Source organism: Zingiber officinale, chromosome 9B (genome assembly GCF_018446385.1).
Source record: "Zingiber officinale cultivar Zhangliang chromosome 9B, Zo_v1.1, whole genome shotgun sequence".
In the NCBI taxonomy this organism is placed as follows: domain Eukaryota; kingdom Viridiplantae; phylum Streptophyta; class Magnoliopsida; order Zingiberales; family Zingiberaceae; genus Zingiber; species Zingiber officinale.
The window spans coordinates 32,493,864-32,520,241 of NC_056003.1; the positions used below are offsets into that span (position 1 = coordinate 32,493,864).

Consider the following 26,378-nt stretch of genomic DNA (forward strand, 5'->3'; position numbering starts at 1 on the left):
TGTTGAGGTTCAGCCACAAGAAGAAGAAAGGAGAAGAGAATAGAGTCAGCCACACCAAGGAAGAAAAGAGAGAGGAATAATAGAATATGTGTTGTGAGGTGAGGCACCTCTACCCTCTCTTTTATATTACTTGGTCTTGACAAATAAGAAAATTTAATTATAATTAAAATCTCCTTATATTCCTTGCCATAGGTTAATAAGGAAAATTTAATTAAAAATTCCTTTTAACCCATGCTATGGCCAGCCACATCACATGCTCCAAATAAGGCAAGTTTTAAACACAAAATTAAAACTTCCTTATTTGTTTCCGAAAATTTTTAAAATAAAAATTTCTCTATTAATTTTCCCTTCATGGTTGGTTATAAAAGGAAATTTTATAAATTAAAATCTCTCTATTAAAACATGTGGATGATTTCCAAAAAAGAAAGTTATCTTTAAAATTAAAATCTTCCTCTCAATCTACAAATAAGGAAATATATCAAATCTTTTCTTAATCTTTTGTAGAAACTATAATAGGAAAGATTTAATTTTAAAACTCTCTTTTAAATGGTTACAAAAAGTAAAGTTTTATCAAAAATTAAAATTTTTCTTTTAACTATAAATAAGGAAATATATCAAACCTTTCACTTAATCTTTTGTAGAAAGCTATAAAATGAAATATTTAAATTTTAAACTCTCTTTTAAAACCATGATATCCACATAAGAAAAGATTTAAAAAATAAAATCCTTTTATTTTCTTGTGGCCGGCCAACCTAGCTTGAGCTTCAAGCATTGGTCGGCCACCACAATGGCTCAACCCTTTAGCTTTGGCCGGCCCAAGCTTGGACCCCAAGCTTGGCTTGGCCGGCCACCTAAGGTTGGGTAAGAAGGTGGGTATTTGGTGGATATAATTCTCTATATATAAGAGGCTACGATAGGGACTAAGAGGAGGAATTGGTTTTGGTCTCCCGATGAAATTAAGCTTCCTGTGTCCGCCCCGAACACACAACTTAATTTCATCAATAATAATTCATACCACTAAAGAATCATTATTGAACTACCGCACCAATCCCAAATTACATTTTGGGCTCCTTCTTATTATGAGTGTGTTAGTCTCCCTGTGCTTAAGATGTCGAATGCCCACTAATTAAGTGAGTTACTGACAACTCATTTTAATTAATATCTTAGTCCAAGAGTAGTACAACTCAACCTTATCGTCATGTCGGACTAAGTCCACCTGCAGGTTTACATGACAATTCTTATGAGCTCCTCTTGGGGGCATTATCAACCTAGATTATTAGGACACAATTTCCTTCTATAATGAACAACACACACTATAAATAATATCATTTCCCAACTTATCGGGCCTCTTGATTTATCGAACTAAATCTCACCCATTGATAAGTCAAAGAAATAAATACTAGATATATGTGTTTGTTATTATATCAGGATTAAGAGCATACACTTCCATAATAACAAAAGGTCTTATTCTTTTATTCAGTCAGTACAAAAAGAACTTACCTTAAATGGTCTTGCTCAATACACTCAGTGTGTACTAGTGTAATTTTATAGTTAAGATAAACTAATATCATATTACACTACGATTATTCTAATGGTTTGTTCCTTTCCATCTTAGTTGTGAGCTAATATTTATAATTTATAAGGAATTGATAACATGATCTTCTATGTGTGACACTACACACCATGTTATCTATAATATAAATTAATTGAACAACTACACTTAGCAGATAAATATTGACATTTGACCAATGTGATTATTTATTTCAAAATACAATGTTTACAAAAGGCTAGGCTTTTAGTATACACTCTAACAATCTCCTCCTTATACTAAAAGACTATGTTGTCATAAAAGCTGCCATACATCTGATTCTCATTCCTTCAACATGCCAATCGAAAGCTTTCTCTGGAAGGGCCTTAGTGAAAGGATCTGCCAGGTTATCCGCTGATGTAATCTTGGAGACAACAACTTCTCCTCGCTTGATGATGTCTCGTATCAGGTGGTACTTGCGCTCTATGTGTTTACTTTCCTTATGGGCTCGTGGTTCCTTCGAGATTGCTACTGCACCGCTATTATCACAATAAATTGTGATGATTTTGGGCAAACTAGGAATCACATCTAAGTCCATTAGGAAGTTCTATTGACCTCCGTAAGTGTATGAAAATGTTGTAAGTAATAATAAAAGATATCGTATCCACAGGGACTAGAATAAGCACTAAAGATGTCTTAACGCGAGTTAGCTAAATAATTTATCTATGGTTTGACAAGTGTAAAGTAAAACTATGAAAAGTAAGATAGAAAATGAAAGAATAAGAAACAAGAATAAGGACAACGATAAAGGGAATGTTCTAGGAGTTTTGGTTTCTTTATAAGGATTGTTCCATGTAAATGATCTACTAAATCTTATTTCTCAATTGTCCATTATTTGTAGAAGGTTGCCGGTTCCCTCTTGCAATAGACAACCGGCCTAGGACTGAAATCTATACCTAAATGTGATCAATTTGGAATGAATCTATGTTGTCCTTACACAAGCTTGCCTGTCACGTGCGCCCCTCGGATAATCAACATAGAATTCATCTTTCCTCAACCGCATCAAGATATAATATAAAAACACATACAATCTATCCTGCCCCCTTGAATAACCCTATTTCACCCTCAAGATCATCCCTCAAACGTCATTACACGGGCATGTTCCTATCACGAACGCCCCTCGGAAAATCGAATGAGGTACAATCTCTACTAGATCCACAAGATATCCAAACATTCAATCAAGCATGGTAATTAGGTCCAAACACAACAATCCACACAAGATCAAATAGATACAAAATAGGGCAAAATCATAGAAATGAAAAATTGGCAAATCCACAAGAGTTTTACATCAAATCATCCTTATAATTACTCCCTCCATCCTAGAACAAGAAATCTACTCCATTAAACAAGGAAAGAAACCCGAAGAAAATAAGATTACAAGCATTCTTAATCCCCTTAAATCCAAGAAAAGAGAGAAAGAAAACTTATCTATAAAGAAGAATGTCTTAGGATCCAATCCTTGCTTTTCCGGAGTTGATTTAGTGAAGATCGCCCTTAGATCGCTGGAAATCCCTCCAATAATGGTGAGGAATGTCCCAAATCTTGTTTCCCCCCAAAAGGGGAAAAGATCCCCTCTCAAAACATAAAGGAGGCTTTACAGAGAGGTGAGGTTTGGGTGCCACACGGCCCCGAGGCATGACCGTGTGAGGTTCACACGACCAAAGACATTCCCTTCTCTACCATCCTTACACGTCCATGTGTGGTACACGGCTGTGACATGCATCTTCCATGACCCCCCTTGCATGGCCGTGTAGATCTACACGGCCTAGACTGCTTCTGCCTTTGGAAACCTGGCACGACCGTGTGGTGTACACGGCCAAAGCCCTCTTGCTCACTGGAAACCTTACACGGTCATGTGGTGTACATGGCCAACGCTTCCCTGGTCTCTGGAAATCTTACATGGTCATGTGGTGTACACGGCCTGGCTCCATTTGGCTTCAAATCTTGGCACGACCGTGTGAGGTTCACACGACCAAGCCATCTTCCTTTCCTGCTGCAAGTACACGACCAAGATCTCCACACGGACTAGGCAACTCCCCATGGTTGGGTCGTGTGAGGTTCAGGAATGATGCCTCCTCCTTTGGTTCGCTTGCAAATTTGGCCTTTGAACATGAAACCTTCACCAAATTTGACTCCTGTGTATAGAAAATGTACAAAAGTAGATCTCTGAATAAAAAAAAGTAAATATGCTAAAAGGAAAGCTGGAAGTATAAAAATACGTAGATAAAGCATGTATAAAGTATGTGAATGTGTGTAAAAACATGATAAACAAAGGTATATAATCTATGCACATCACACCCCTAGACTTAAACCTTTGCTTGTCCTCAAGCAAAATGCCGCAATCATGATTCATGTATTCAACAATGCATCATAATCCTTAATGCACTCTCCTAACTCTATCCACAAGTTTCATTAATGAGCATGATCATAGAAATAAACCTATTATGGCTTAACCATAAGTCTCTTGTGCACGGTGTTAGTTAGAGCCCTAGAGCCAATCATTTGATGATTGTATGGACTCATGTATATCATATTCATGTATATATATTAAGGCATTTGGTTTTTAGTTATTATGCTTATTTGTATTAGTGCCAGATAAAATAAGTATAGTAACGTCCTAGAGTAGAAGGTTCATACCTATATCAATCGATTAGTTGAATCGATAGTGAGATGATATAAGGAACACTACTCTAAATCATTCCTAGTCGAGTATTAACATTCAGGGACAATGTTAATGCAATAAGACTAGCATGTAGGTCAGCTCGATGACTTGATCTCACAAGTCATGGATATAGAGATATCATGCTGACACATGGGTATACATTGGAGAATGTATACTGAATGACCCGCCATGAGAAAGTATCATGGATCGTTATATGAGTGTCATATACTTTCTCATGTGGCTATTAGTATGACTATTAGTCCTTAGACCTGAAGTCACCATGGATCCCTACATAAGGAGTTATGTACTTTGGTTTCGTCAAACGTCACCCGTAACTGGGTGGACTATAAAGGCGATTACTGGGTATATAACGAATTATGTAGAGGGATGTGAGTGATGTAGATGGGATCTATCCTCCCATATGACGGGAGCGACATCGGTATTCTTGATAGAGTGAGACCACTAAGTGCATGGCCATGCCCAAATGAGTCAACATTAGATGTTGAGCTCATTTGATCGAGTGAGTCTACTTGGAGTTCAAGATTTAGATTGATTAGAGGATGACACGGTCTATGCCTCATATTGATCAATCTAGATGTCTAGGATAGAAGGACAATGTCACATATTTTGTGAGGAGTCACAATTGGTAGTCACAAGGTGATGTCGGATCTCGACATTCTTGTAACTTGGGTAGTAATGATGTGTTGCTAGATACCGCTCATTACTTATGCTCCTAAATGGGTTTAGGGCATTGCCAACGTTACAAGAACCTATAGGGTCACACACTAAGGACAATTAGATGGAGATTTGGTTCATATGATGAACCAAGAGGATTAGATTCATTTGATGAATCATATTGGATTAAGAGTAATCCAAATTGGGCTAATTGAGTTGGACTCAAGTTGATTCATGTATTCAATGAGTCTAATTTAGATTATGACTCATTAAATCAACTTAATTTAATGAATTAGATTCATTATATTAAGTTGGCTTGAATCATATGGTTGGATTAGATCAACCATGAGAGAGATTTGATCAAGTTTGACTTGATTTGAGAGAAGTCATGTTTGACTTGACTTTTTGCCACATCACTAGTGAGTTGGCAAGATGTGGACCAATAGGATTGCTCCACATCATCAATGTGTGCCACCTCATGGAGGTTACAAGCCTCCATAGCATTTAATGTGGCCGGCCCACATTAAATGAGGAGGTTACACTTGTTGCCATGTCATTTAGTGAGGTGGCAAGATGTGGACCAATAGTGTTGATCCACATCATCCTAGAGTGCCACCTCATGGGGGTTACAACTCTTAATGGTCTCCACATTAATTGGAATTAATGTGGGGGTTTTACACCTCCTAGAGTGGCCGGCCACTTGATGGCTAAGGGGTTTTTTTGATTTTTCTCAAATTGATTCATTCACTCTTCTTCTCCCTTGGGTGCTCTCTCTTCTCCTTCTCCCATTCCTTGGCCGAACACTCCATTGGTGCTAGCACACCTTGTGTTTTGGTCATCTCCTTCTAATTGTGTCTGTGTGGATACATATAGAGGTTGTCTACTTTGACAACTAGAGATCCGGCGACATCTTGGACAAGCGGGAACGAGAAGGGCTTCGCTACAAGGGTAATGATCTTAACTTTAGTGTAGATCTAAAGTTTTTACAAACTCATACAAGAAAAGGTTTTTCGATAATTTTGTTTATGAATCTTTGCACGAGATCCATGGCTTTGGGTGACTCGGGGTTTCCGCGACGCGACGAACCCAACAGTGGTATCGAGCCACGTGCAAAGACTTGTACGAGTTCGTTTGTATTTTTATGAAAATATACCTTCTGTGATTTTCTGTAAAAATTGAGTTTTTAGAGTTTTTATGAGTAATTTTTCCATAGCCGGAAAGTTTTCTTTTAAACGGCTTCGTTTTGCCCCAAATCCGTTTGGGACAGCAGGGCCGGGTGCCATTAGATCGCAAAGGAGCAACTCACGATGGTTAGATCGTGGGTAGGGGGATTGCCCCTAACCCCGCAAGGGAATTTGCTCCTCGATTGCACCCGAAATCGCTAAAAACGAACTCGCCGGGAAGATTTTTCCGAAACGGCAATGTCTCGACCCAAATCGTTTTGGGACAGCGGGTTTAGGCGCTGTTGGATCGCAAAGGAACCCTCGCGATGGTTAGATCGCGGGTAGGGGCGCTGCCCCTGGGCCCCGCAAGGGGATCCGTTCCGCGATTGCGCCCGAAACCGCTAAACGGGACCGCCGGGAAATTTTACTCATAAAAATTGTAAAAATTATTTTTAAAATTACAGAAAAATTATGAAAAATATATAATTTTGAATTATATATTAATTTGTGATAGTCATGACCCAAAATACCCAATAAGATTGGATTTGTGTTGTAATTCATAATACGGCCTGCGTGCCGTCATATGATAGTGTGTGCTGTATTTTTATTTTTTTCACGGCCTGCGCGTCATGCCTTTCTCTTATTCTGGTTGTAAATTAGATTTAGACTCGAATGTAACTCGAGTTTCAAATTGTAATGTACAAATTGGAGCGGTGGAGGGTCCACACGAGACGGAGTTCCGAGGCGGGCACGAGCAACACAAGGTGGTCAAAGGGAGGAGCTTGGAGAAGCTGTTGACCCTAGGTTGACCAATCGATCTTCTCATTGGGTTGATAAGATCGTAGTAGGGCCATGACTAAATCACAAATAGATTAATTAATTGCTTGTGTATGTGATGCATATTTAATAAGTAGTTAATTAATTAGTGCCTTACGATTAGATTAGATCTAGGTCGTGCACATGATGCACCCTTGCGATTAGATTAGATCTAAGTCGTGCACAAGATGCATCCTTTTCGATTAGATTAGATCTCAATCGACTCAACCCTAATGCCTAACCGTGCCGTGATACCTATCACTACCTCGATCACATGTATTGTTGAATCTGCCAAAGCATAGCAATACATATTATCTTGGTAGGGTACGGAAGGACAATCTTGGTCCCGCCTATCAACGCATGGGTGAATACAAACTCAATTAGATTGAGTATTCCTAGTTACTCGGTTGGATCGAGTCAACTATAGGCATTCTTCCAATAGTTGGAAAGGTAGGACAAAATCACGTTTATATTAACTCTCGGGCGTATTAGCCAAAGCTAACTCGAGTTTTAATATAAATGCGGATATTGATTCTATAAACTAGAGTTGCATAGAGATGTAATTGGTAATCGTTACCTACCGATCATACTAAGCCTTGGGCGTATTAGCCAAAGCTAACTCAAGGGTTAGTATGATGTGGATCTTGTCCCACAAGAATTATAGAATTCAGTGGGAGCATCATTTAATTAAAGGCCTAATTAAATGATTTTTAAAGAATATGATATTTATTTCTGCAAATTTTCTGTTGTAGATAACCATGACGTCGAATACGAACACTTTCTCTCTGCGATCTATCCTTAAGAAGGACAAGCTCAACGGAGCAAATTTCCTGGACTGGTACAGGAACCTGAGAATAGTTCTCACTCAGGAACGTAAACTGTACGTTCTAGAGCAGCCCATTCCAGAGGCTCCTCCTGCCACTGCCACGCGAGCTGACCGGGATGCTTACAAGAAGCATCAAGATGACGCATTAGATGTGTCCTGTCTAATGCTCGCAACCATGAACTCTGAGCTTCAGAAGCAACATGAGTTGATGGGTGCTTACGATATGGTTGCACATCTTCGTCAATTATATCAAGGACAAGCAGGGCACTGGAAGAGGAACTTCACAGGACACCTGGAAGATCTTAACAAGAAGAGAAATAATATTTCTACTTCAGGTATAAATGTTATAGAAGTCAACCTCTCTATTTCTTCGTCGTGGGTATTAGATACCGGATGTGCTTCGCACATTTGTACTAATGTACAAGCACTAAGAAATAGCAGAGCATTGACAAAGGGCGAGATAGACCTACGAGTAGGCAATGGAGCACGGGTTGCTGCTGTTGCTGTAGGGACTTATTTTCTATCTCTGCCCTCTGGGCTTATACTAGAGTTAGACGATTATTGTTATGTTCCTTCATTGACTAAGAACATTATATCAGTTTCTTGTTTGGACAAGAAAGGATTCTCGTTTATAATAAAGAACAAATGTTGTTCTGTCTATTTAAACGATATGTTCTATTGTAGTGCACCTCTGATGAACGGACTCTATATTCTAGATCTTGAGAGCTCTATCTATAACGTTAGTACTAAGAGGTTCAAATCGAACGATATGAACCACACCTATCTCTGGCACTGTCGCTTAGGTCATATAAATGACAAGCGCTTATCCCAGCTCCATAAGGATGGTTTGCTGGACTCATTTGATTTAGAATCATATGAGATATGCGAGTCATGCCTACGAGGCAAGATGACCAAGACTCCCTTTAGTGGGCATAGCGAGAGAGCGACTGATCTGTTAGGACTCATACATAGTGATGTATGTGGCCCTTTCAATGTCGCTGCTAGAGGCGGTTATAGGTACTTCATCACATTTACTGATGATTTCAGTAGATACGGTTATGTGTACTTGATGACACATAAGTCAGAATCCTTTGAAAAGTTCAAAGAATTCAAGAATGAAGTACAGAACCAGCTTGGCAAGAGTATTAAGATACTTCGATCAGATCGAGGTGGTGAATACTTAAGCCATGAGTTTCGTGACTATTTAGCTGAGTGTGAGATTCTATCCCAACTCACTCCTCCTGGAACACCACAGTGGAATGGTGTATCCGAAAGGAGGAATCGTACCTTATTAGATATGGTACGATCTATGATGAGTCACACAGATCTTCCGACATACCTTTGGGGCTATGCTCTAGACACGGCAGCTTTCATTCTCAACCGAGTTCCATCCAAGGCCGTGATAAAGACACCATATAGGATATGGACTGGGAGAGATGCCCAGGTGTCTTTCATGAGGATTTGGGGCTGTGAGGCTTACGTACGACGTCAAGTCTCAGACAAATTAGGACCCAAATCCGACAAGTGCTATTTCATCGGATATCCCAAGGAAACTAAGGGATATTACTTCTACACTCCCAGTCAGCACAAGGTTGTTGTGGCAAAGACTGGAGTCTTTCTAGAAAGGGACTTTGTTTCTAGAAAGACTAGTGGGAGCACGTTCGATCTTGAAGAAGTTCAAGATGCGAACAATAGCACTGATGCCTCGATGGAAATTGAACTGGAACCACAAAGTGTTGTGGATGATGTTCCACAAGGAGTTGAGGAACAACAACCAGTTCAAGTAGACATACCTCTTCGTAGGTCTGATAGGGTACGTCGTCAGCCTGAGAGATACTCTTTTCTCTTGTCTGACCATGATGACATTGTGCTCATAGAGGATGAGCCTACCACCTATCAAGAAGCTGTGATGAGACCAGATTCCGAGAAATGGCTAGAAGCCATGAGATCCGAGATGGAATCCATGTACACTAACCAAGTATGGACTTTGGTTGATCCACCTGAAGGGGTAAAACCCATTGGGTGCAAGTGGGTCTTTAAGAGAAAGACTGACATGGATGGACTTATCTATAAGGGTCGCTTGGTAGCTAAAGGTTTCAAACAGATTCATGGTATTGACTATGATGAAACCTTTTCTCCAGTGGCGATGTTTAAGTCCATTCGGATCATGCTTGCTATTGCAGCCTACCATGACTATGAGATATGGCAGATAGATGTTAAAATCACGTTTCTGAATGGAAACCTACTCGAGGACGTGTACATGACACAACCTGAGGGTTTTGTAGATCCACAGCATACTAGCAGAGTATGCAAGCTGCATAGGTCCATTTATGGACTAAAGCAAGCTTCTCGGAGCTGGAATCTTCGATTCGATGATGCAATCAAACAGTTTGGTTTCATCAAGAATGAAGATGAGCCTTGTGTCTACAAGAAGGTTGTAGGGGATATAGTTGTCTTCCTCATATTGTATGTGGATGACATACTACTCATTGGGAAGGACATCCCTATGCTTCAGTCTGTCAAGACCTGGCTAGGGAGTTGCTTCTCAATGAAGGACTTAGGTGAGGCATCCCGCATTCTAGGGATACAGATCTATAGAGATAGATCTAAGAGATTGCTTGGCCTAAGTAAGAGTACATACATTGACAAGGTACTCCTTCGGTTTGCCATGCAGAATTCCAAGAAGGGATTTCTGCCGATGTCACATGGCGTGAGTCTTTCGAAGACTCAAGGTCCCTCTTCTAGAGAGGAGAGAGATCGCATGGATCATATCCCTTATGCCTCAGCCATAGGATCGATCATGTACGGAATGCTATGTACTCGACCTGATGTCTCGTATGCTTTGAGCATGACGAGCAGATACCAGTCAGATCCAGGTGAAAGTCACTGGATAGCGGTTAAGAATATGCTTAAGTACTTACGAAGGACTAAAGAATATTTCTTGATATATGGAGGCAATGATGAGCTAACTGTAAAGGGTTACAATGATGCCAGCTTTCAGACCGATCAGGATGATTAACGATCGCAGTCAAGGTTCGTGTTTTGCTTAAATGGTGGTGCTGTGAGCTGGAAGAGTTCGAAGCAGGACACAGTAGCTGTTTCTACAACAGAGGCCGAGTATATTGCTGCATCAGAGGCAGCAAAGGAGGTAGTTTGGATCCGCAAGTTCATCACTGAACTTGGGGTGGTTCCTAGCATCGCTGATCCAGTTCAGCTCTATTGTGACAACAATGGAGCTATAGCACAGGCGAAGGAACCTCGCTCACACCAGCGGACCAAGCACATACTACGGCGCTTCCATCTCATTCGAGAGATTATCGATAGAGGAGATGTGAAGATTTGCAGAGTACCTACAGAGGCTAACATCGCAGATCCCTTGACCAAGGCTTTGGCACAGAGGAAGCATGATGGTCACACTAGGTCATTAGGCCTTAGAGCCTATACTGATTGGCACTAGTGCTAGTGGGAGATTGTTAGTTAGAGCCCTAGAGCCAATCATTTGATGATTGTATGGACTCATGTATATCATATTCATGTATATATATTAAGGCATTTGGTTTTTGGTTATTATGCTTATTTGTATTAGTGCCAGATAAAATAAGTATAGTAACGTCCTAGAGTAGAAGGTTCATACCTATATCAATCGATTAGTTGAATCGATAGTGAGATGATATAGGGAACACTACTCTAAATCATTCCTAGTCGAGTATTAACATTCAGCGACAATGTTAATGCAATAAGACTAGTATGTAGGTTAGCTCGATGACTTGATCTCACAAGTCATGGATATAGAGATATCATGCTGACACATGGGTATACATTGGAGAATGTATACTGAATGACCCGCCATGAGAAAGTATCATGGATCGTTATATGAGTGTCATATACTTTCTCATGTGGCTATTAGTATGACTATTAGTCCTTAGACCTGAAGTCACCATGGATCCCTACATAAGGAGTTATGTACTTTGGTTTCGTCAAACGTCACCCGTAACTGGGTGGACTATAAAGATGATTACTGGGTATATAACGAATTATGTAGAGGGATGTGAGTGATGTAGATGGGATCTATCCCTCCCATATGACGGGAGCGACATCGGTATTCTTGATAGAGTGAGACCACTAAGTGCATGGCCATGCCCAAATGAGTCAACATGAGATGTTGAGCTCATTTGATCGAGTGAGTCTACTTGGAGTTCAAGATTTAGATTGATTAGAGGATGACACGGTCTATGCCTCATATTGATCAATCTAGATGTCTAGGATAGAAGGACAATGTCACATATTTTGTGAGGAGTCATAATTGGTAGTCACAAGGTGATGTCGGATCTCGACATTCTTGTAACTTGGGTAGTAATGATGTGTTGCTAGATACCGCTCATTACTTATGCTCCTAAATGGGTTTAGTGCATTGCCAATGTTACAAGAACCTATAGGGTCACACACTAAGGACAATTAGATGGAGATTTGGTTCATATGATGAACCAAGAGGATTAGATTCATTTGATGAATCATATTGGATTAAGAGTAATCCAAATTGGGCTAATTGAGTTGGACTCAAGTTGATTCATGTATTCAATGAGTCTAATTTAGATTATGACTCATTAAATCAACTTAATTTAATGAATTAGATTCATTATATTAAGTTTGCTTGAATCTTATGGTTGGATTAGATCAACCATGAGAGAGATTTGATCAAGTTTGACTTGATTTGAGAGGAAGAGAAAAAGTCATGTTTGACTTGACTTTTTGCCACATCACTAGTGAGTTGGCAAGATGTGGACCAATAGGATTGCTCCACATCATCAATGTGTGCCACCTCATGGAGGTTACAAGCCTCCATAGCATTTAATGTGGCCGGCCCACATTAAATGAGGAGGTTACACTTGTTGCCATGTCATTTAGTGAGGTGGCATGATGTGGACCAATAGTGTTGATCCACATCATCCTAGAGTGCCACCTCATGGGGGTTACAACTCTTAATGGTCTCCACATTAATTGGAATTAATGTGGGGGTTTTACACCTCCTAGAGTGGCCGGCCACTTGATGGCTAAGGGGTTTTTTTTATTTTCCTCAAATTGATTCATTCACTCTTCTTCTCCCTTGGGTGCTCTCTCTTCTCCTTCTCCCATTCCTTGGCCGAACACTCCATTGGTGCTAGCACACCTTGTGTTTTGGTCATCTCCTTCTAATTGTGTCTGTGTGGATACATATAGAGGTTGTCTACTTTGACAACTAGAGATCCGGCGACATCTTGGACAAGCGGGAACGCGAAGGGCTTCGCTACAAGGGTAATGATCTTAACTTTATTGTAGATCTAAAGTTTTTACAAACTCGTACAAGAAAAAGGTTTTTCGATAATTTTGTTTACGAATCTTTGCACGAGATCCATGGCTTTGGGTGACTTGGGGTTTCCGCGACGCGAAAAAGCGGTTTTCGTGGCCCGAAGAACCCAACACACGGTGCAAATAAGTAACTCAAAACCCTTCAAGTTTCAATCTTTATCCTAGTCAAGTCGTCATCCAATTTGAGTTCCTAATGTTTCCGGTGATAGACACTTACCTGCCACACACTTGGTTCATATTTCTCAATCAACCCAAGGTCACAAAGGCGTGCTCGATATCGGGAGAACCATAGAAGTCATTTCCCCAGTAACCTAACTCGGTTTCAAAGGGGTGACTTTCTAGTTTCCACTCACGACAACTGTTTTTATATCCCTTTTTTTCACACTCTTTTTTTTTCTTTTTTTTCATCATGCACCTTTTTAAACACATGAGAGTTTATAGGCACATAAGTTGGGATATTTTGATTTTTTTCAAATGAGTTTTTCAAGATTCGAGCCTCATCTAGGAACCAAAATGAAGTTTGAGAAATCACCATGGAAACCAAGTATTAAACAAATAGGATGAATCATGACTATTTCAATGATATCAACTATTCAAGCATCAAGTCAAAGTGTAGTGAAAGTAAGATCCTTAAGGTTAGGCCATGACTAAAACTTATTTCTAATTGATACTTAGCTCAATTCATGCTACTCAAGATAGAGAAAAGAAGTACACTAAACATACTATCATCATTTACAATATCATGAATCAAGATAAAGAACGTGCTAACAATTTGCTTTAAGACAAGAAAATATAAAAATGGACTTTGATGTTCTGAAGATGTATGCCACAAAAAATCAAAACAAAATGCAAGACATAAGCAAAAAAAAAAACAAACAAAGCAAATCAAATGCATCTAATGCATCCCCCCAGACTTAAACTTTTCATTGTCCCAATGAAAACTAAAAACAATGTGGAGGAGATTTTAAGAGAAGTTACCAAGTGATGAGCTCCAAATGGTTGACATTCATGTTTTTAAAGATACTCCTCCATCCAATACTCACATTCCTCCACAATAAGATAGACAAGAAAAATTAAGTAGAGGATACATGTTTATTATAAAGAGAGAACTAAAGACATAAAAGAAAATAAGGGAAATGAACTTGGGTTGCCTCCCAAGAAGCGCTTGTTTAAAATCATTAGCTCGACCACCTCATTAGATTCATCTAAATCTTGCTCTTGGAGGGGTAAGATATTTCAACACCCTCCTACCAAGGGCTCTTATTATGGAGGGAGCTTTCAATATAGGAGTTAAAAAAAGAAGTATCGCTCTCTCCATCTTCGTCTTCTTTAAAGTTCTTTCGAGTGGTCGAAGACGATTCAGATTGAGCTTCCAATTATTAGCCCAAGTGAAATCTGCACATGCAAAGAAAATATAAATCTCCCACAAACATATTAGATAAGATAGAGTCATAACCATATTAAGATAAGCAGAATAAGAAATAAAAACTGAATCACATCCAACAAACTCAATGATAGGTACCTCTATAAAATTTTCCAAAAGATCACAAGAAATACTAACCTTACTTTGCTGAGAAATACCTGAAATTTCTAAACATGTAGATGTGACTTCCTCTGAATCAAATGATGGTTCTGGCTCTGGCTCAGGTGTTGATGATATCAATGATGGTGATTCTTGAGACTCAACCATATCTACATGAGTCCCTACACATTGGTCCACAACATGCTCAATCCTTGCAACTCTTACAACATCCAAGGATTGTGTGGACAAAGGAGGTGATTCTTGAGATGCTGCTTCCACAACACAACTCCCTACACATTCTTCCTAAACATCATCATCAACATATACATCAAAAAATAAACCAACATCTATATCCTCAATAGGAGAATCAATAACAAGAGAATCAATAACTTCACTTGCAGTTTTAAGTTGATCTACCACATCACATTTATCATCTAAAAGTTCGATGTCACTATAATACCCTATAAAATTTGGAGGTAGATCTGAAAACTTATTCACCATTGCATTATCAATAAAATCCTCATCTGAAGAGTCTTCATCTTCATATACCTTTAAAAATTTGCACTCAACCTTACTAGTGTCATAGAATTTTTTAAAGTCATTGTTCTCATTGACCCCCACTAACCTTTGTGGAAAAGGAACCCTTAGTGAAGGTCTTGGGAAAGGTACTTCTAATTTCCCATATTCCCTTTTAGCTTGTGGAGGAGATTCAACTTGTTTATCTAGTGTTGGTATGATCAATCATTGAGGGAAAGGTACTTGTGGCATTTGGGAACCTCCTGGAATAATGGAACTGTGTTCATGTGGTCTTCTATTATTCTTCTCCTCAATTCTAAACATGTCCTTCTTCAGAAGTTCTTCATGATTTTTTTTCAATTCTCAACCCAACATCATCACACTTTTCACTAGATCTTGTCTACGAAGGAGAAGGATCTTCTTTAAACCAATTTGAAACAATACTTTCAATCTTTGCCCCTAAATGTTTGAACTCGTCGTTCTGTGACTTGTGATTTTCAAAACTGATAGATGGTTGAGTTACAATTTGTTTGACAGACTCTATAGCATTTATGGCTTGCACTCCTTGAATGTTTGAGGGAGATTTCATCCAACTTATATTCAACCATTCTTGGAGGTTCAATGCCACTTGATCAATTAACATATATGCTTCATCTACACTTTTGTCCAAAAAAGAACCTCCAGCTGATGAATCCAATAAACTCTTGTCTGAGAAAGAAATTCCCCCATAGAATATGTGCAGAATCAACCATTTTTCAAAACCATGATGAGGGCACTATCTTTGAAGACTCTTGAATCTATCCCATGCTTCAAACAATGATTCTCCATATGTCTGAGCAAAATTTGTTATACAATTCCTCATATACACTGTTCTGCTTGGAGGGAAAAAATGATTCAGAAATTGCTTCTCCAATTGCTCCCAACTTGTGATACTTTAAGGATGGAGAGAATATAACCAAGTCCTTGCTTTATCCTTGATACTGAAAGGAAATACCATCAATCGAACTGCATCTGCTGACACTCCTTCACATTTCACCATATCACAAATCTCTAAAAATGTTTCAAGATGCAGATAAGGACTTTCTGATACTTCTCCTCCAAATTTGTGACCTTGTATCATGAAAATTAACTCTGGATCTAGTTGGAAACTTTTTGCTTCAATTTGAGGTTGCACAATGGGAGATAAAAATCTTGCAGAAAAGGGTGTAGAAAAATTTCTCATGGGTCTGCTTGACATGTTAGTGCTCATGGATATTCAAGAAAAAAAATTATAAAATGAAGAATCAAATACAAGAAATAAAATGCAATATGAAAAACAAGAAAGAAAATGCAGAATTTAAATTGTAAAAAAGAAAGTGCATAATGAAAACAAGAAAGAAAAGATAAAAGAAAAAAGAAAAATATCTAGAATAATCCATATGCTAAAGATTGCAAGATATGTTTACAAAAGAAAAAGAAGAAAGAAACTAAATCAAAAGAAAAACAGAGAAAAGTTAGACTAGACTGTTAGAAATCAAAAATGCAGAATTAGAATTGCAACAAAAAGAATTGACAAGAAGTAAAATGTTATACAAGAAAAAATTATGAAAATAGAATTCTAAAGATTAGTTACAACTATGCTAATGAAAAGAAAAGTTATGTTATGTTTAGTCTAACTCAATTGATAATCTCTAATGTTTTAGCGCAGTCCCCGGCAACGACGCCAAAACCTTGTTGACCTCCGCAAGTGTACGGAAATGTCGTAAATAATAATAAAAGATATCGTATCCACAGGGACTGGAATAAGCACTAAAGATGTCTCAACGCGAGTTAGCTAAACAACTAATCAATGGGTTGACAAGTGTAAAGTAAAACTATGAAAAATAAGATAAAAAATGAAAGAATAAGAAACAAGAATAAGGACAACGATAAAGGGAATGTTCTAGGAGTTTTGGTTTCTTTGTAAGGATTGTTCCATGTAAATGATCTACCAAATATTATTTCTCAATTGTCCATTATTTGTAGAAGGTTGTCGGTTCCCTCTTGCAATAGACAACTGGCCTAGGACTGAAATCTATACCTAAATGTTATCAATTTGGAATGAATCTATGTTGTCCTTACACGGGCTTGCCTGTCACGTGCGTCCCTCGGAAAATCAACATAGAATTCATCTCTCCTCAACCGCATCAAGATATAATATACAAACACATACAATCTATCCTACCCCCTTGAATAACCCTATTTCACCCTCAAGACCATCCCTCAAATGTCCTTACACGGGCATGTTCCTGTCACGAATGTCCCTCAGAAAATCGAATGAGGTACAATCTCTACAAGATCCACAAGATATCCAAACATTCAATCAAGCATGGTAATTAGGTCCAAACACAACAATCCACACAAGATCAAATAGATACAAAACAGGGCAAAATCATAGAAATGGAAAATTGGCAAATCCACAAGAGTTTTACATCAAATCATCCTTACAATTACTCCCTCCATCCTAGAACAAGAAATCTACTCCATAAAACAAGGAAAGAAACCCGAAGAAAAGAAGATTACAAGCATTCTTAATCCCCTTAAATCCAAGAAAAGAGAGAAAGAAAACTTATCTACAAAGAAGAATGTCTTCGTATCCAATCCTTACTTTCTCAGAGTCAATTTAGTGAAGATCCGCCCTTAGATCGCCGAAAATCCCTCCAAGAATGGTGAGGAACGCTCCAAATATTGGTTCCCCCCAAAAGGGGAAAAGATCCCCTCTCAAAACATGAAGGAGGCTTTATATAGAGGTGAGGTTTGGGCGCCACACAGCCCCGAGGCACGGTCGTGTGAGGTTCACATAGCCAAAGCCATTCCCTTCTCTGCCATCCTTACACGGCCATGTGTGGTACACGGCCGTGACATGCATCTTCCATGACCCCCCTTGCATGGTCGTGTAGATCTACACGGCCTGGACTGCTTTTGCCTTTGGAAACCTGGCACGACCGTGTGGTGTACACGGCCAAAGCCCTCTTGCTCACTGGAAACCCTGCACGACCGTGTGGTGTACACGACCAAAGCTTCCCTGGTCTCTAGAAATCTTACATGGTCGTGTGGTGTACACGGCCTGGCTCCATTTGACTTCAAATCTTGGCACGGCCGTGTGAGGTTCACACGGCCCAGCCATCTTCCTTTCTTGCTACAGCTACACGGCCAAAATCTCCACACGGCCTGGGCAACTCTCCATGGTTGGGCCATGTGAGGTTCAGGAATGATGCCTCCTCCTTTGCTTTGCTTGCAGATTTAGCCTTTGAACATGAAACCTTCACCAAATTCGACTCATGTGTACAGAAAATGCACAAAAGCATATCTCTGAACAAAAAGAGTAAATATGCTAAAAGGAAAGCTGGAAGTACGAAAATACGTAAACAAAGCATGTGCAAATTATGTATATGTGCGTAAAAACATGCTAAACAAAGATATATAATCTACGCCCATCAAGTTCCTGAGCCACACAGCTTCTTTGGCTGCCTCAGAGGTTGCCACATACTCAGCTTCCATGGTTGAGTCAGAAACACATTTCTGCTTAACACTCCTCCATGCAATGGCTCCACCTCCTAAAGTAAACACATAGCCAGATGTAGACTTACTATTGTCCCTATCTGATTAGAAGTCAGAATCCTTGTATCCCACAGAGAGAAAATCATCTGCTTGGTAAATTAGCATATAATCTCTAGTCCCTCTCAGGTACTTTAATATATGCTTTACAACAGTCCAATGTCCTTGTCCAAGGTTACTTTGATATCTGCTAACCATGCCCACGGCAAAACAGATATTCGATCTCGTGCACAACATAGCATACATTAGGCTTCATACAGTCGAAGCATAAGGAACTGCCTTCATGTCCTCTATCTCCTTTTATGTCTTCAGAGACATCTCTTTAGATAAAGCTACTCCATGTCTAAAAGGTAGAAAACCTTTCTTGGAGTCTTGTATGCTAAAATGAGCAAGGATTGTATCAATATATGAAGCTTGGGACAAGCACAGCATCCTTTTCTTACGATCCCTTATTACTTTGATCCCAAGAATATGTGCGCATTCTCCTAAGTCCTTCATATCAAATTGTTTGGACAACCATACCCTTACTTCCGACAACACTTTGATATTGTTTCCAACTAACAAAATGTCATCTATATATAGTACAAGAAATACCACCACGTTTCCATCACACTTCTTGTATACACAAGACTCATCCGGACACTGAATAAATCCATATGACTGGATTACTTCATTAAACTGAATGTTCCAAGACCTTGAAGCTTTCTTTAGTCCATAAATAAACCAATTTAGCTTGCACACTAGATGCTCTTGGCCTTTTTCAATGAACCCCTCTAGTTGCTTCATATGGATATTTTCTTCAAGACTTCCGTTAAGGAAAGCTGTCTTGACATCCATTTTCCAAACCACATAATCCATATGAGCGGCAATGGATAAGAGTATCCGAATAGACTTAAGCATGGCCACCGACGAAAAATTTTTCTCATAATCGATTCCCTCTTTCTGAGTGTACTCTTTTGCTACAAGCCTTGCTTTGAAGGTTTCCACCTTCCCATCTATCCCTCTTTTCCTTTTGTAGATCCACTTACATCCAATGGCTTTTACACTATTTGGTGGTTCTACAAGCTCCCAGACCTTATTAGAATACATAGATTCTATTTCAGAATTCATTGCTCTTTGCCAAGATGCTGCATCTATATCTTGGAGTGTTTCATCATATGTTCTGGGATCAAGTTCATGTTTACCTGGGATCAAGTCTGACGACTCTCCCAAAAACATGAATCTTTCAGGTTGTCTAACAACCCTCCCACTATGACGAGGCACTGTCTGTTGTTGTGTATCATTTGTGATACGTGTTGTAGTTTCTTGTGATATTTCATCTTGCACTGTTGGTACTAAATTAGGCGTGTCCTCTCTAATTTCTTCTAGAATAATTTCACTCATGGGCTTATGGTTCATTACATAATCTTCTTCTAAAAATCGAACATTGGTGCTTACAATGATCTTCTGATTTTTAAGATTATAAAACAAACTACCTTTCGTTCCCTTAGGATATCCCACAAACAGACAAACTTCTGTACGTGATTCTAACTTGTCGGTATCTCCCTTCAGCACATGTGCTGGACTACCCCATATCCGGATATTACTCATACTAGGCTTACGCCCATTCTACAATTCCATGGGAGTAGAGGGTACTGTTTTAGAAGGTACCATATTAAGAATGTATACTGCTATTTCCAGAGCATATCCCCAAAATGAATTGGGTAATTCTGAATAACTTATCATCGATCTAACCATTTCCATAAGAGTCATATTCCTTCATTCTGTCACACCATTCTGTTGGGGTGTACCAGGTGCAGACAATTGGGATTGAATCCCAGCCTCTGATAAGTAATTCCTAAATTCTCCAAAGAGGTATTCGCCATCACGATCAGATCATAGTGTCTTGATACTTTTACCATGGCGTTTCTCCACATCAGCCATGTACTCTTTGAACTTATCAAAACACTCAGACTTGTGGCACATCAAGTAAATGTATCCGTATCTCGAATAACCATCTATAAAAGAGATAAAATATTCGTAACCACCTCTTGCCTGGATAGACATAGGACCACACAAATCAAAATGAACCAATTCTAACGCATCTTTGGCTCTATGCCCCTTGGCCTTAAAAGGTCTCTTGGTCATTTTACCTTCCAAGCAAGATTCGTAAGTTGGAAAGTTTTCCATCACTAATGAACCCAAGAGTTCATTGGCTATTAGCCTTTGAATCCTACTTAAATTAATATAACCAAGTCTTAGATGCCAAAGATATGTTTGGTGCATTTCCGAAGATTCCTTTCTCTTATTAGAATTAGAAGATGTGTTATTAATTTCTATTTGTTGCTTTGTGGGAGAAATTAGATTTAAAGTATACAAATTGCCTACTAATGTACTAGAACAGATAATAACCCTATTCTTCTTGATAACTACTTTGTTATCAAAAGAAACAGAATATCCATCCACAAATAATTTAGAAACTGAAATTAAATTCTTTCTAAAAGTTGGTATATAAAGCTAATTTCTCAAAACCAAACTTCTATTCCTATCAAATGATAAGTAGACGTCTCCCACTGCAAGAGCCGCCACCTTTGTAGCATTGTCCATGTAGACAGTTATCTCTCCTTCATATAGTCGATGGGTTTCCTAGAACCCCTGCAATGTATTGAGACATGATCAGTGGCTCCTGTATCTATACACCAAGTGCTGGTAGATAACATCGCTAAACATGTTTCAACTACTAGAGAATAAGATATACCTTTATTGTTCTAATTCCTATGAGGACAGTCTGTCTTCCAATGTCTAGTCTGCTTGCAGATGAAGCACTTGCCCTTTGGCTTCTTCACTCCAGCTTTAGGTCTAGTACCTAGAGATCTCTTCTTTGCTGAGCCAGCCTATTTCTTCTCCTTCTTGCCTTTTGACTTAGAAGTAGAAATATTTTCAACAAAGTGAATCTGAGAACTATAACAAAATATTCCTTCTGCTGCCTGTAGTTTTGTCAGAAGTTCCGCCAACATATACTCCCTTTTGTTCATGTTATAGTTCAAGAGGAACTGCTCAAAACTTCTGGGTAGCGTTTGGAGAATAATATCGACCTGGGTTTCCCCATCGATTTCAGCTCCAAGGATCTGTATTTCATTCAGATAAGTCATCATCTTGAGGATATGATCCCTTACGGGTGTCCCCTCTGACATGGTGGTTGTCATTAACTTTCTCATTGCCTCTTGCCTAGTAGCCCGATTCTGGTGTCTGAAGAGTTCTTTGAGATTGTTCATCATGTCATAAGCAGTTGGTAAATCCTGATGCTGATGTTGCAGCACATTTGACATTGAAGCCAAAATGTAACACCGCGTCATCTCATCTGCCTTTGCCCATTTCTTATGAGCCTCAATCTCCTCATCACTAGAATCACTATTAGGCACATTAAGGCAGACCTCCAACAGTACAAACTTATAGCCTTCAGCAGTTAAACAATGTCCAGGTTTCTTTTCCAATCTATATAGTTGAGACCAGTAAGTTTATTCTCTTTTAGAATAATAGCTAGTGGGTTAAAAGTCATCCTAAGAATCATAAAATAAACTTTTGGTCAAGACTCTAAATTTAGAATAATATTGATTCCTCAAATAATACTATTTAAATTTACCAACACCGCAAAACACCGTGAATTTTGCATGTCACATTAGTGTGGACATATACAAATTCAACATTTATAAGAGGAGAGTCTTACCTATTAATTTTATTATCTTGTCATCCTAACTTTTTGACAAATAAAATTAATAGTTGGTATTCCTTTGGTCACACAAATAATAGTAGTGACTCCGTTGGGGAGGATACTATTAAATGTGCCTAAGTGTATACCATTACTTGATACTTAGTCCATTAAATAGAATTGTGCCCCTTCAGTTGGAGAAGATCACACACATCCAAAATAATTTCCTATAACCATCTGATATGAGTTAGATTTTAAGGGTCTTCAGATGAGGAAAGAAAAGGAAGAAAGAGTCGAAAGAGCAAAGATAGACCAATATCGGCCGATACATGCCTGCCGAACGAAGGTAGGCCAATATCGGTCGATACATGCCTGCCGAATGAAGGTAAGCCAATATTGGTCGGGACATACCTTCAGAACAAAGGTAGGCCAATATCGGTCGATACATGCCTGTCGTATGAAGGTAAGCCAATATTGGTCGGGACATACCTTCAGAACAAAGGTAGGCCAATATCGGTCGATACATGCCTGCCGTATGAAGGTAAGTCAATATTGGTCGGGACATACCTTCAGAACAAAGGTAGGTCAATATCGGTCGATACATGCCTGTCGTATGAAGGTAAGTCAATATTGGTCGGGACATACCTTCAGAACAAAGGTAGACCAATATCGGTCGATACATGCTTGCCGTATGAAGGTAAGCCAATAACGACCGATACATACTCCAGAGCAAAGATAGACCAATATCGGCTGATACATGCCCGCCGAACAAAGGTAAGCCAATATCGGTCGATACATGCCTGCCGAACGAAGGTAGGCCAATATCGGTCGATACATGCCTGCCGTATGAAGGTAAGTCGATATTGGTCGGGACATACCTTCAGAACAAAGGTAGACCAATATCGGTCGATACATGCCTGCCGTATGAAGGTAAGCCAATAACGACCGATACATACTCCAAAGCAAAGATAGACCAATATCGGCCAAAAGGGTTAATGAATACCTCAGAAACATGTCAGATAAAATATTATTTTTTGACACAATAAAGATACAAATAAAAGTCACATGAAGAAGAATCATACATGAACATATCGAATAGAATAATTCATGATATAGAATATATATTTTGGCGGAAAATATGCTTTCAGATTGTCTTGCAGGCGCTAAACGACAAAGAAGGTACATCTGGGGTAAAAAAGATTCCTTAAAAATCATCTTCCCCAAGTACGCGGCTGATGTCATAACGAACTCTAACAAACCAGGGTCCACTTCATGACTACGGAGGTTAAAAGGGGGAATCCTCTCCGTTGGCTAGGTAAGTTCACATCATTGTGTACTTTCACAACCCTAATTTTCGAGCTACTGTTCATCTTCTTTCTCCTTCCTTCCTTGACATCAAGAGAGATCACTAACTTGAACGTCGGAGGGCCTAGCCAGGGATTCCCACCCCGGTCTTAGGTCACTGACGATAATGTTGGTTGGTCTCTTGTGCGCAGGGAGCCTCGGGAGTTTGAGAGTTCGACTTTCTTCTATCTGGACGGGGATTTCTTCCTACTTATCAGATTTCCTTTGGTGACTCTGGTTTTCTTCCGATCCGCTTTGGGTTTCTCGGGTCAAGGTTCCACCGGCATTATTCCTCATCAGTACAGTGGGTTTCCTTCTCCCGGATCTCCTTCACGGTCAGCTTCTCAGACAGGATCAAATTTGGCGCCGTCTGTGGGAACTTCGCCTGAATCTGTGACTACGTGATGGAAGAGGCTGGGAAGTCGAACCTACTTACTATCAGCCACGAAGATTTAGATCTCCTCATTAATTCTCATGTTCATAAAGCCCTACAACAACAGCAACAACAACTACAAGCTCATACTGGGGCCACTCTGCCGACGGCTCATCATCCGGCGATATCAACTACTGAGCATCGGAAAGGAAAGGAGATGGAAGAAGAAGAACCTTTGTATTTCCCTCCAGTTACTGTTTCTCCAACCAGGCGTCCACGAGCTTTCCTTCGCACTCCCTTGGATCCAGGGGGTAAGAAGCCTGTGTTCCAAGAGTCCTCTGGTGAGGCGCCGGACAGAGAGAAGCGTAAGATTAAAATGATAACCAGTGATAGTTCACCAGAGAAGGTCATCTCCCCATTCTCACAAAGTGTATTAGATGACCCACTTCCTAAGCGATATCAGAATCTGTAAATTGGAGAATATACCGGAACCACAGATCCGGAAGATCACTTGTTGAAATTTGAGAATGTAGCCTTGTTGCAACAATTCTCCGATGGGGTGAAATGTCGGATGTTTCTCACTACTCTTGGGGGAGCAGCACAGCGCTGGTTCAAAAGATTACCTGAAAAGTCTATTCGAAAATTTAAAGATTTCAAGAAAGTCTTTCCACATCATTTCTCCAGCAACAAAAGGTATCATAAGACCCCGTGGAGCCTATTTTCAATTAAGCAGACGTCTAAAGAATCCATCCGGGCATATATTAAAAGGTTCAATCAGGTAGCTATAGATATACCTAATGCTACTACTGAAATATTAGTAAGTGCTTTCTCTCAGGGTCTAAATGATAATGATTTCTTTAAAGATTTGGTAAGAAATCCTCCTGTTAATTTTGATTCCCTGATTGAACGTGCCACTGAGTTCATTAACGTAGAAGAAGCCCAAGCTGCTCGCAGGAAAGAAGGTGTTCCCTCTTCTCCTACTCATGCGAAGGAGAAGGCTCCGACCCCAGTACCCCCACCAAGAGGACCTAGAACCACTCATCCACCTCATCGGCAACCAGATTATCGTCCACAAGCTGTACAGCATGTAGAGATGCAGCCGGAGGCACCAAGGAGATGGTGTACTTATCATAAAACTAGCAGTCATCACTCTGATGACTGTTTGGTTTTGAGAAATAGATGAGTCAATAAAGAGCGCTATCAGAGGCAGAACTATTACCGGCAATAGTACCCCAGGCAGCAAAGTCCGCTCAAACCGGAATATCACCCGGATGGAACCCGGCAAGAAGCAATACCGGTCCCAGTTGGTACCAGCCAAGTATCAGATAAAGCACCTTCTGAAACCACGATGACTCGTCAGGAAGAGAATATAAACAATGCTGCTCGGGGTAATATTAACATGATTACGGGCGGACCCACTGATGGGGATTCTAACAGAGCTAGAAAAGCACATGCCCGAATATTGGAGATTCATGCAGTAGGATGCAGCATGGAACGAGTAGCCGGCCCTGAAATAAGCTTTGGGCCCAAAGATCTTGAGGGGGTAGAAATACTTCATGACGACGCATTGATCATCAAAGCTGTGATAGCCAACTACGCTATCGCTCGTACCTTCATAGACACTGGCAGCTCAGTCAACATTATATTCAAAAAGGCTTTTGATCAGCTACAAATTGACCCCAGTGAACTTCAACCGATTGCAACTCCTCTGTATGGATTCACAGGCAATGAGGTGCAACCTTTAGGTCAAATAAAATTGGTCATTTCTCTAGGAGAGGAACCCCTGATGAGAACTAGGAGGTCCTATTTTATGGTAGTAGATGCTCCATCTTCTTATAATGTGATATTGGGTCGGCCTGCCTTGAACGAGTTCAGGGCGGTCGTTTCTACTTTCTGTCAAAAGGTTAAGTTTTCGGTGGAGGATCAGGTTGGAGAAGTACGAGGTGATCAAAAGACAGCCCGAAAATGTTACGTAGAAATCATTCGAACTGAGGCCAACACCACTCGGAAGATTCAAAGAATGGAAGTTAATGCCATTCGCGAAAAGCAGCCCGTCCTGGTTTATGAAGAAAAGGAAGAAGTTCAAATCCAAATTGGGCGGCCAAAAGCTACCACCTACGTTGCAGCCGATCTAGATCCTGATCTTAAAGCTGAGTTGGTGCAATGTTTGAAGAAGAATAATGATGTCTTTGCCTGGACTCCCAAAGAAGTTTCGGGCATTTCTCCTGCTGTTATGGAACATTCCTTGCATGTCTTTCCGGATGCCCGCCCGGTCATGCAAAG

At 39.7% G+C, this 26,378-nt stretch overlaps 1 non-coding gene across 1 annotated transcript; it reads left to right on the plus strand.

Annotated features, from left to right (window-relative positions):
• Positions 1 to 15,872: 15,872 nt before the first annotated feature.
• Positions 15,873 to 15,978, plus strand: LOC122025835. Its single transcript, XR_006123861.1, has one exon. It is a non-coding gene; the product is annotated as a small nucleolar RNA R71 (small nucleolar RNA).
• Positions 15,979 to 26,378: the final 10,400 nt, after the last annotated feature.